The sequence below is a fragment of the Anoplolepis gracilipes genome, chromosome 6 (assembly GCF_047496725.1).
Source record: "Anoplolepis gracilipes chromosome 6, ASM4749672v1, whole genome shotgun sequence".
NCBI classification, from domain to species: Eukaryota; Metazoa; Arthropoda; class Insecta; order Hymenoptera; family Formicidae; genus Anoplolepis; species Anoplolepis gracilipes.
In genome coordinates, this window is record NC_132975.1 from 12,808,917 (window position 1) to 12,820,369 (window position 11,453).

General features: G+C 33.6%; 1 protein-coding gene across 6 annotated transcripts in view; it reads left to right on the plus strand.

Annotated features, from left to right (window-relative positions):
• The window catches only part of Brat (tripartite motif-containing protein brain tumor), a 104,265-nt gene that overhangs the window by 66,828 nt on the left and 25,984 nt on the right, over positions 1 to 11,453 (plus strand). The gene's annotated exons all lie outside the window — the stretch shown is intronic.

Below are 11,453 nucleotides of genomic sequence, written 5' to 3' on the forward strand. Positions count from 1 at the left end.
CTGAATATCACATAAATAGCACATCGGCGTGTGTTGCTCACTAATGTACTGTAACTAGTAGTATTGCCTGAATTGTCGACGATTGATCGCACAAAGTGCTAGAGATTTTTATCTTAATTCGGTCTTATATGCGCAAAAAAATTGTAAGTTAAATAATGCGAATTGAAACTTATTGCGTACGCAAATTAAATGAAATGTACAAATTGAGTTATAATTGAAATATTACAATATATATTTCGAATATAAAATGCGTACTGCGAGATATTTTTTTGGTTCTGCTGCAATTTAAATTTTCAGAATTTTTAAATTAGTCATCTAAAAATTATATATTAATATCTAACTATACAGAATAGTGCTATGTTAAAAATGCACAGTTTATTATATTTAACAAGAATTACTTTATCACAGACAGACATCCTTGACTCGAATACCATTACGTGCATAAAAATGACATCACTAATGCATAAATAAGCACCCTTCAAGAATTCTTGTCACGTGGATAGGGTAATTAAGAAAGTTTTCTTCTAACGGCTGGCAGATTTTCTCCGCGCTTTGAAACATCGCCTCGGGCGATGTCGCGTCTCCAATAAATGAAGGGAAATGAGTCTCCATAAATTAATAAACCTTTGGCACTCGCATGGCACACATCTCTTTCACGTTAAAATTGCATCCTGTGTTTATGTTACCGCAGCCGGTTTGTTCCGTTCTACATTGTAGTCGATGGTGTGTAACGCAACATGAAAGTAAATTTCAGAGGCCGCTGGCCATCGTTGAAAGATTGATCGCAAGGCCGAGAGGTGTAACTTCGACATAGTATTTTCCTTCTCACAACCTGCTGCAACCATAAATCCTTCATCGCTTTTGCAAAATACATTTCGAGACGCGAAACCGGAAGAAGAGAACTTTGGAATTCTCATTTGTGGAATAATAATGATTGCTAAATGTAATGAGAAAATGTTAATAAATGTATCTGCAAGTTTTAATGGCGATTGGAAAAGGTGAAAAAAAAATACGAAACAATTTGAAATAAAAATAGACTGTAAGAGCTTTCGGAGATATAGAATGTGATTAATGATGAAAGAACATGTTTTGTGCGAAAAATATATTTTATTCTAAAGTTATTCTTGTAGCATATTCAATCTTGTTTTTATTTCTACTCTTCAATTGTTTCTTGCTTTTCTCATTTATCTCAGTCACTAAAACTTGCAATCATTTATCTACATCTTTTGTTACATTATCAAATATCTTGATAAAATTCAAACTGATATTCATTAAAATAAACTTGATTCAAAATAAAAACAAGAATAAGTTTGAATTAGAAGAGGTTGTAAAATAAAAAGAGAGAGAGAGAGAGAGAGAGAGAGAGAGAGAGAGAGAGAGAGAGAGAGAGAGAGAGAGAGAGATAGTTTTATTATAATATATCTCAATATTTATGTCTGCGTTTGCAGTGTTTCATATTTTTATCAAAAAATAATCGTGTCAATGGCTTTCTTATCAAACTTTGGCCATTTTTTTCCGCTCTATAGTAATTTGCGAATAATTTGCATAAATTCGCCCTTAGGCTCTCTCCTTAGACCGAGAAAGGAGTGAAACTAGCTACAGTATAATGCAGGTAATCCTAAAGTCTAAGTTAGCACAAAGTGTACGGTTGCTCTTTATTACCTTACCGTGAGAAATTGTTCGCGCAACGAACCGCATTACAATTAGCAATTAACATTGCGGTGGCCGTATGTTAATTAGACTAATAACCGTGATACGCGCACGACTGCTTTGAACCTTAATCGCCTTTCGTGTTCCGGAAAAAAAAATGATAAAATTTATTATTATTAACTTTGACCAAAGAAATTGTTTGGGCGGGCGTCCGAAATACTCTGCAATTATATTAACTGCAGAAACGCGTTCTGTATTATTATTATTATTATTATTATTATTATTATTATTATTATTATTATTATTATTATTATTATTATTTCTTTCCTCTTTTATATATTTTTCTTAATCCTGAAATAGCGTTAAAGCTGTAAAAGTGAAAAATTATTAATTATATTATTATTATAAAAAATATAAAAAGGTATATGGAAAATCAACGCACATTTTATAATTATCTATGGTTTTATTTTTGATTATTTTATTAAATCTAAGAAATACATTGTTTAAAGCATAAACAATAATTGTGAAGAATATATATTATGTAAATAATAATTATATAAATTAAAATAATTCTCTAAATGTATAAATAATATATATATATATATATATATATATATATATATATATATATAATAATTTTATGTAATTATATAAACTTTAAAAGATGTATCAAATATAATTTTATTTAGAAATAAAAAAATTACAAGTTTTAAACGATGAGAAAGATATATTGATACATATAAGTTTCTTAGAAGAATAATATTCTCAAAGTTAGGATTAAAAACTGATCTATAATACTTTAAAGCTTTTACGAACACAGATTGTAGATATATTTTATGATTAGCTTATTCATATCCAACGTAAAAACGTACTTTTTTGGTCATATTGCACTCGCATCCGTGATTTATGTCCTGCGGGTCGCATTGTGTAAGATTCTTAAGACTCTCGATCATGGTACAAATACAAGAAGATGACGTATGCGGGCGACGTTATAATGTTGCCCCCGATGCTTCCGTTAGGCGTAATTGTTTCTACCGCCATTAAGAGAGCTGAGTATCCTTTTTCCTTCTCATATTTCATGAAGCATAAGAAGCTTAAGCTTGGTCTCACGGAAATTTTTATAATATTAAGAAAATATACCAAATTAAAAATAATGAAAATTTTATTAAGTCTTATAAATCTTATAAAGCTAAATTTTTAAGCATAATTATATTGCTTCTTATATTGAAATCTTTATAATTATATTCTATATAGGATATATTTCCTATTTCAATATTGAGTAAAAATATAAAAAATATTTGAAGAGCAAAGAGCAGATATTCACATAATTATTTTATTTCTTATTTTACTTGGCGCAAAAATAAAAGTACATAATGTTTATACAATATATGTATATATTTAAAATTTAATTTTTCGAGAAAAATGATAATTAAGTTGAATTGACTTAACTAAGTCATACCTGCTACATAGTTTGCATATTTTAACTTTTTTTTTTTTTTTTTTTTTTTTTTCATTTCATTTCAGTTCAGTTGGAAATTGTAAATTTAGAAAATTCAAGGTTAAATTTGTTATCGTGAATCTCTCTTCGTAATACTATCCATAGTTATTACACTTCTAGATAGAAGAGGAATTGTCTTCGTTCAAAACTTTGCGAGCTACTTTTTTTTTTGTTGCCTCTAATAATCATTAGCGTTCCACAGGTGTGCATTTTTTTGTCGATGCCTCTTGTGAAGCTTCTTGTCTTTCCCTATTTCTTCTTCCTCATCAGAGTTTAAAATGCCTATCCTTCTGTAAAGCTTTTCATGCCCTTCTGCTTAAAATACAATGTCCTAAAGCGTCACTTCGTCGTAAATTCGCATATGAAGCGCATTACACTCTGTTGCACTTTTATGCATGCCTTTTCGTTGGCTCTTGCTTGTACTCTTGCTGTAAACTTATTTTAATGTTAAAATAATCAATATTAACGTGCGATATTACTTTGATAATATCATATATTTTTTTCAAGGAGTAATTTTAAAAATAATGTATTATATATTTATTGTACCTATTATTTTATTATAATTTTTTTAATTTGATATTTATGCATTAATATTAAAAATAATTTGATATTTTTATAATCTAAAATACATAGTTTAACACATACACATACATATACATTCCTATTTTTTTTTTTTTTTTTTTTTTTTTTTATAATATATCTTATAAAATATGAGATTCATTTACCGCGATTGCTTTAGTCTTCCATCAATTTCCTACTATTTTCTCTCGGCTAGATGAAGCATCATAATTTTTATAACGACAATGACATGCACGTAATTACAACAACGATATTTTCAACACTCTTGTTCGGAGATGTCTAATGTATAAAAAGTTGTTAGTTTCTCTATAATAACACGTTTCTAGAATCTTTAGCGGTGATAGTTTCTTTGAATCTATCTTAAATGTACATTTATATTACTCGTTGTATAAATATCGTTAAATTACATGCTTCTTGAGAAAGTATCGCATAAAGTGGGTATACTGATCTTGTTATTCTCTCTATCTTTAATTAAACAAGCATAATCCTGAATCGACCATTTTGTCTCTAATTACGGGATGATATTGCGATATGAACATATATAGTTTTGCATTAACCATAAGAATCCTTAATTATTGCACGCCAAACTAATTTCTAATACGCTTTGCAATAATAGTTTCAAAAGACTACAACATGAAATACATTTTTTATCATTTGTGTTATGAAAATATCTGAAGAAAGTAATTTCGAGATGTCAAAGTAATTTATATATTAAATTCTACGCGTATCTTTGTAAATTGCACTTTTCTAGAATGATATTAACAGGATAAATTTGTGTAGAAATATATTTAAATTTAAATGTAGAAATATATTTAAGTAAAAAAATTTAAACAAAACAACGATGCCGACCATTTGAGCCGGTCGAGACTTTTAAAGTAATGTTAATTATTTGATAGTCTTAATTGAAATCTTACTTAAGGAGAGCGCTTCGGGCTTGTTTCTGAAATTGGTGGCTTCCGGTTCTCCCACGTCATATGTTCACACGTCACTCTATTGTCATACGTAATGATCGATACAGCACAATTACTTATTTCGAAATGATCATTATTCATTATAGGTTGGATTAATAGATTAAATTACTAACTACATATGCATCCTAATTTTTTAAATATCTAATTGTATCTAACAATGTGCATAAAATACTCGAAACATTTATTTATTAATTACAAAATTTTTTAATATCTTTCTAACAAAAATCCCATCATACTTGATAACATTATGATAAATAACTTATCGAGTGTGTGTGAAAAATTTATATTATGTGATTCACGAATTATTTATTATTTTTTAATTGTAGCATGAGATGAAACGAGTCTCTTAGATCAATCAATCTTAGAATCGAAAACTTTTGCAACCGATTACGTATTGTGGAGCTGAAAGTTTCAAAGGCAAGGGCACGATCGTTGCAAGAGAAATCGCGGCCAATTTCGATTGCAATGATGTTTCGCCGCGCGCGCGAAAACAATTCTGCCAACGTAGCGCCCTGTAGACGTGCGATTTATCCGACCCACCCACATTTAGCCGTGCGATTTAACGAGCCGTCGTGTAACGGTCGCTTAACGATGATTCAGAGACCGGTCAAATGGTGCTTGAACCTCTCCTCCACTCATCCTCCCTTCCGTTCTTGCTCTCTCTCTCTCTCTCTCTCTCTCTCTCTCTCTCTCTCTCTCTCTCTCTCTCTCTCTCTCTCTTTCTCTCTCTCCTCCGCCTTTGATATACACGTCACATTCTCTGGTCTTCTCTAGTACACCGCTCTTGAGTGTTAGTCTCTCCAACTAAGAACCTCGAGAACGAAGCTGCCGGCGGGAAATAATCATAGTAACTTCCTTGCTCCGTGTTTGATAATTATAATCTTTCGTTTCGTCATTTTCTTTTTAGACGTACACGACAAATCGTCAAACATATGTTTATAGCTGATAAATTAAAAAATAATTATTTTCTATTTATTTTTTTTAACCTGTATAATACCAACGATATTTTTTACACGTAAATAAAAATGGCAATTGTATGTGTTTGTATATTTTATCATTTAAATTGTTCTTTAGTATATACGTACAAGTGTTGAAAACATTGTTTCAATAAGCTAAAAAACACCATTATTTAACAAGCATTTCTGCAACGACAGTTATTTATTATAAAACAGAGAAATATAATTAAGAAAAGATATGTACACTTTTACAAAGATTCCTTTCGCCTGCCATAAAACCGTTTTAATTTGATTAAAAAGTAATTTTATTGAAAAAGTAATATTAACAAACTTAATGAAATGATGTATTCTACTTATTAGAATTAACTTAATTCATAGTTGAAATATTGACGTGTTTCTACATTTTGTCCATTTAAATCGACATTCTATCTTGTAGTACAATAAGATTGTTTCCACACTTTTTTGTTACTTCAAAATTTAAATATTTCGCGAAATATCAAAATCATAATCAGTTGACATATGAAATTGATTTTCCAATTCGCGCGATCTCATATCAACGACGAGACAAGTTTGCAGTGCAATAACCTCCTGCGTATTCCGCATGCGGAACGAAACGTCCACGTAGCATCATAACTTCGCGCTCGTAAACCTCCGGCGGCGAAACGAACGGTATTTCCGGAAAGCACGGCCCTGATGCACTTTAGGGGTAAAAATGCATCAGCGGGTTAAGTCTCGAGCAAAGAGAATTCCACTTTTGCGCGAAAAGCACTCGCTCGATTTAGCGTTAAAAGAAATGCTGTTTAAAGTGCTCGAAAATACACTTTGTGCTGCTATAAGATGTTAACAATTCATGAAATAATATTACTTACAATTCTCTCTCTCTCTCTCTCTCTCTCTCTCTCTCTCTCTCTCTCTCTCTCTCTCTCTCTCTTTGACATTAAATAAATTATTCATGTTTGTTTCCTATATACGTATTACGTATTGTATATTATTGATATTAATTAGGGCTATCTATATAGAAAAAAAATTGTTATCCATGTCTAAAAAGAAACACTTTTAACGTTAATAAAATCAAACTTATGGAAAATGGAGTATTTTCAATATTTTAAACATTAATTTGTGGATTAAAACTATTTTATAAATTTTACTCAATTTTGCATTAATTAATGAGCATAAAAATTCTTGAACTGTTAAATATAATTTTATTAAATAACTTATATATTATATATATATATATATTTGTACGTCTACATTATTATCAAAAAATATTTGTACATCTAATATTATTATCAAAATATTTGATCAGAGATAGTTTCTTCGTATGATGATCAAAACAAACATTGCCTCAGCAGAATTTATTTCCCTCAATTGAAACGAAAATTTTCCACTCGCTAGAAATCCTTCGGTGCGCGTTGGGACCTAAACGATCTCGTTACAACCACTTCCGTTTCCGTTGTCGACGCTGGCACGCAGACACGATCGATCTAGCGTCTGGTAGGCTTCCGTCTCGTTTTATCCTTCCTTCTAACTTAGAATATATTCTCTGCTTTTAGGAATAAAATTTATTTCTTCTTAAAAAGGCAGTAATACAACTTTGTTTTTTTTTCTCTCCATTATGTCATTTTTATTTTACTATAAACTATAATCTATTTTTCTTTATTTATTTATTTTATGTATATATTTATTACTTTATAAATACCTAATATATTGTTAGCTTGTCGTTTTTATTTTGACGCAGTTCAGTCTAGAAAAATAATCAATAATCAATTTTTTCTCTCATTAGAATTTTCTTACTCTTTCCTAGTGTAAATATCCTGAATCGTGATATGAGCGATGATACCTCAACTCGATATAGAGCGATTATTGTGTCCACTCTTTTAAGTGAAATCAGTGTATTGTCACTGATAACATTGATTTCAGTTATATAAATACAGCACTATAACTATAAACAATGAAATCTCACCGATTGTGAGAAGAATCTGTTAGCGATAGTTGTTAATTTTTCGATGAAATTTCACTGTATCATAATCAATATAAGACGGAGGGGCAAAAAGGGTCTCCACTGAAAATTACTTTTTTTCGAGAAATGCCTGTTTTAATTAGCCAAATTGTTCTCGCGCATTATTGTTAAATATACAAGACATCGTGGAGCCTTAGCCAATAAAGTTCTTCTTATCCATCCCGGTCTCGCACATTCCCTCGCCCACCTTTCCCATAACCGCAGCGACGCGGCCGTTACCAATCCGTCTGCGGCGCAGGCCGATGGCCTTTTCGCCCGCTTCGTCTCCTCATCTCGTTCCTTGTTCCTCGGCCCGGCAACGTGACTATATACCGCCACCGCCGCGACGCGTATCGATCGCGGTCGATGTTCGCCCGACGAGTGAAATAACATTAATCAAGGAACGGAGGGGGGAAGGGCAGGTAGTAGTGCGACCGCTCCCCTCATTTCGGGCTGAAGAATGATCCGGCAGTGACATTGAAATTACCTACTGGAGTACACGCGAGAAGAGTACTCTCCTGATACTCTATGTATATACGATAAGATTAATGGTTCTTAAAACATTCCTGTGGTGTTTACTTCTTCAATAATCAAAGATACATACGATTTTCCATCCGCGTGTTTTCGATGTTTTTCTCGACAGAAATATCGTGAGAATTTCAGAATATATTCTGAAGTTACAGAGAGTTTGAAAAATAATTACGCATATAGAGTAGAGTTCAAAAAATGTTCGGCAAATTACAAAATATTATATTCAAGTTGTCACAATTTCGGGAACAAATTATCAAGAAATCTATAAATTTTCTGGCAATCTTGAGCATTTTTATAAATCGTGATAACACATGGCATTTAAATGATTCGTAATTACAGTTAGCTTACAAGCTCGCGAAGTCTTAGAATTTCTTCGATTCGTTTCGGAAAATTTTACAGAATTGTTCCCTATATTTATCCGCCGAAAATATTCTTTTCGCTCACCCCGTAGAATAGCACGCACTGCCTACCGGGCTGCGTGAAAGGGCGATGCACCAACGGTTACCATTCCCGAAGGGCGGCGGTTGCCAATCCCCCCTTGGTACCCTCCGCTCCACCACCACCATCATCACCACCACTCGCTGGCGCGAGTGGCAACGGACTCGACCCTCGTCGGAACAACCCCGGTTCGAAGGGTTGGGGCGGTCGATGCAGCGTCACCATGGTAACCAGACGCGCCGTCCGCCACCCCTTCCCACGGTGCATTCAACCGCGGGGCTTGCGATCCGCGTTCGAAAATGCAACGGTACCTCGGTAACGGGAATTATCCTCTAGCCAAGGACACGTTTCTCCGCGTCCGTTTCTCTCCCCGCGCGCGCGAACCACGTCGCATTTTTTATTCAACGCTTCATCCCCATCTCGTGCCGCGAGAGAGAAGGAATTAACCCGTTATATCCCGTCATGTGGCGCTTGATTTGTCATACTTGCCCAATACACGGTCATTGGAAATTTCCTCTATTCTTTCCTCGACAATTTTCGTTAACAATTGAGGCATGCAGAGGCAGATGTTGAGATAAAATAAAAACACAATGGGTATGTGTAATAGATAAGTTATTTTTCAATGTATAAAAATAATAAACATGAATGAATAAATGGAAACACATAGTCTCGACTTTTTATAAATAACTTGTTCGTAATATTTTACACATATTGAATATTCCAGCACATAAATGAATTTAATTTCAATAATAGATATTTACGATTGGCTTTTTCATCATGTCACATAGTAGTTTGTATTGAATTTTTTACGAAATCTATGTGACATTTTTATTAAAGTGACGTTTTATAATTTTCATAATCTTACATAAAAAATTCAACTTCCTCTTTAAAGATTTTAGGAGTTATTTACTCTTAAAAACTCAATTTAAAAAACTACGTTAAAAACTCAAAGAGAGCGTATATTAATCCTCGTACAGCGAACAATGTAACAGCTGCACACATGATAACGGATACTAGATCAATTTTCAATAGAATTTGTAATATATCGGAAAATGAATTTTTAGAAGATTTTTTAATTTTACGTATTGTACTCATGTGCTTTGTATTATATCTTAAATATTTATATTTCTTAAAACATGCTACTTGATAATTAAAAGAAAAAAATATTTTAAAAATAAAAATTATTTATATTTCTGTACAATACATACATGAAATACTTGTTTCCATTATCGCATGAGTATATTTTATGAAACATTTTAAAATATGAGTCACACATGAGTAACCAACCCGGTGTTCGCCGATGGACGAAAAGGACGCATTGGTAAAATACGATGCGTGCGTACTTGAAACATATCTTTTCTAAATATAAAGATATTCTATATTCAGTTAGGAGATATTCTATGTATTTACATAACTATATTTTAACGCAGATATATTTACACTTTATAAAGGCGTGAATTCGCTTTCGGTTTCACGACCTCTACGCGTTACGCTCCTCGCGACTTTGTCGGCCTCGGTATGTTAAACGCGGCTTTCCGGCGACCTCGACTTCACGGACGCTTCCCTCAGGAGCGTTCACCTTTTATCTCGGGGAGTTAATCGAAATTCTTGCACGAAGACGGCGCGCGCGAGAAGGAGTCGCGCTAGTGTTGTAACGCTTTGAAAAGCGTTTCCTGAAGCAGATGCTCTTTGTTCTCTTAGCTCGCCTCCGTCCTTTCCTCTCTGTCTTTCTCTGCTTGACTTCCTTATCTCGCTCGCACATTTCAACGATATATCGGTTGCTTTCTTGACCGCTTACCTTACTCTTGAACACAAAAGAAACATGAATAAAGATTTTAATGGTTCTCTTTTTCTTTTTCTCTCTCTCTCTCTCTCTCTCTCTCACTCTTTTTTTATTTAAACTTTTTTTGTCAATGACGAATACAGTCGCTTGCTATTCAAAGATTGAAGGCCGAGAGACGAAATATTTTCACTTAAAATTTTCACGGATTTCGGGATCGCTGAAAAATGCTTTATATCTCTGCCTCCCTCTCTGTCTCTCCGGCGTTCTCTATCCTTCCTCCTCGGTATTTTATCCTTCTCTTTGCTTCTCCTCCTTCTTCCGAGCGTGGAAAAGCGAACGCGTCGTCGCACGGTACCCGATAAATTCGCTCTGCGTTTGGTGGGAGAGAAGTACGATAACCTTCGCATTCATGACCTTGGACTCGCGGTCTATACCAGTCCTCCCTCGTTCTTCCTTTTCCTTCGCGGCCGGCGCGCGTCGTTCCCTTCCCTCTCCGACCCCCTTAGACTGATCTCCTCTTCTCGCTGCCAGGTGGAACATGGCCGTCCGGCTCGAGCGATTTAATTAGAGGGACGAGTCCTCTGCTTGTCGCGAACCGCGCGAATAACTACTGCTACCGCATCAGGGTTGCAAAGAGAAGAAAGAAGAAAGGAGGAAGGGAGCAGACGTACGCGTGGGAATCGTAATAAAAGACAACTTTGAGATAGGAAATGCCGTAATAACGATTATGTACCAACGACTTTCGAGGAACAGCCATGAGCGACCGATAGTTAAAGATTATTACAACGTTATTATGGCATCATACCAGTATAATAGATACCATTGCCGCGGAACAATATAATATTCTTTCGTTACTATCTGAACAATGCGAGATGTATATATAAGATAAAAATATTTTTATTAGCGCGTTATTAAAACTTTGTTTTCATACAAATATATATATATATTATATATAGCAGCAAAAGATGAGGAGAAAGGAATGAAATGTGAGCTCTCCAAAATAATAAAATTACAAAAACTGATAAACTCTACTTTTTGTAATTTTTAA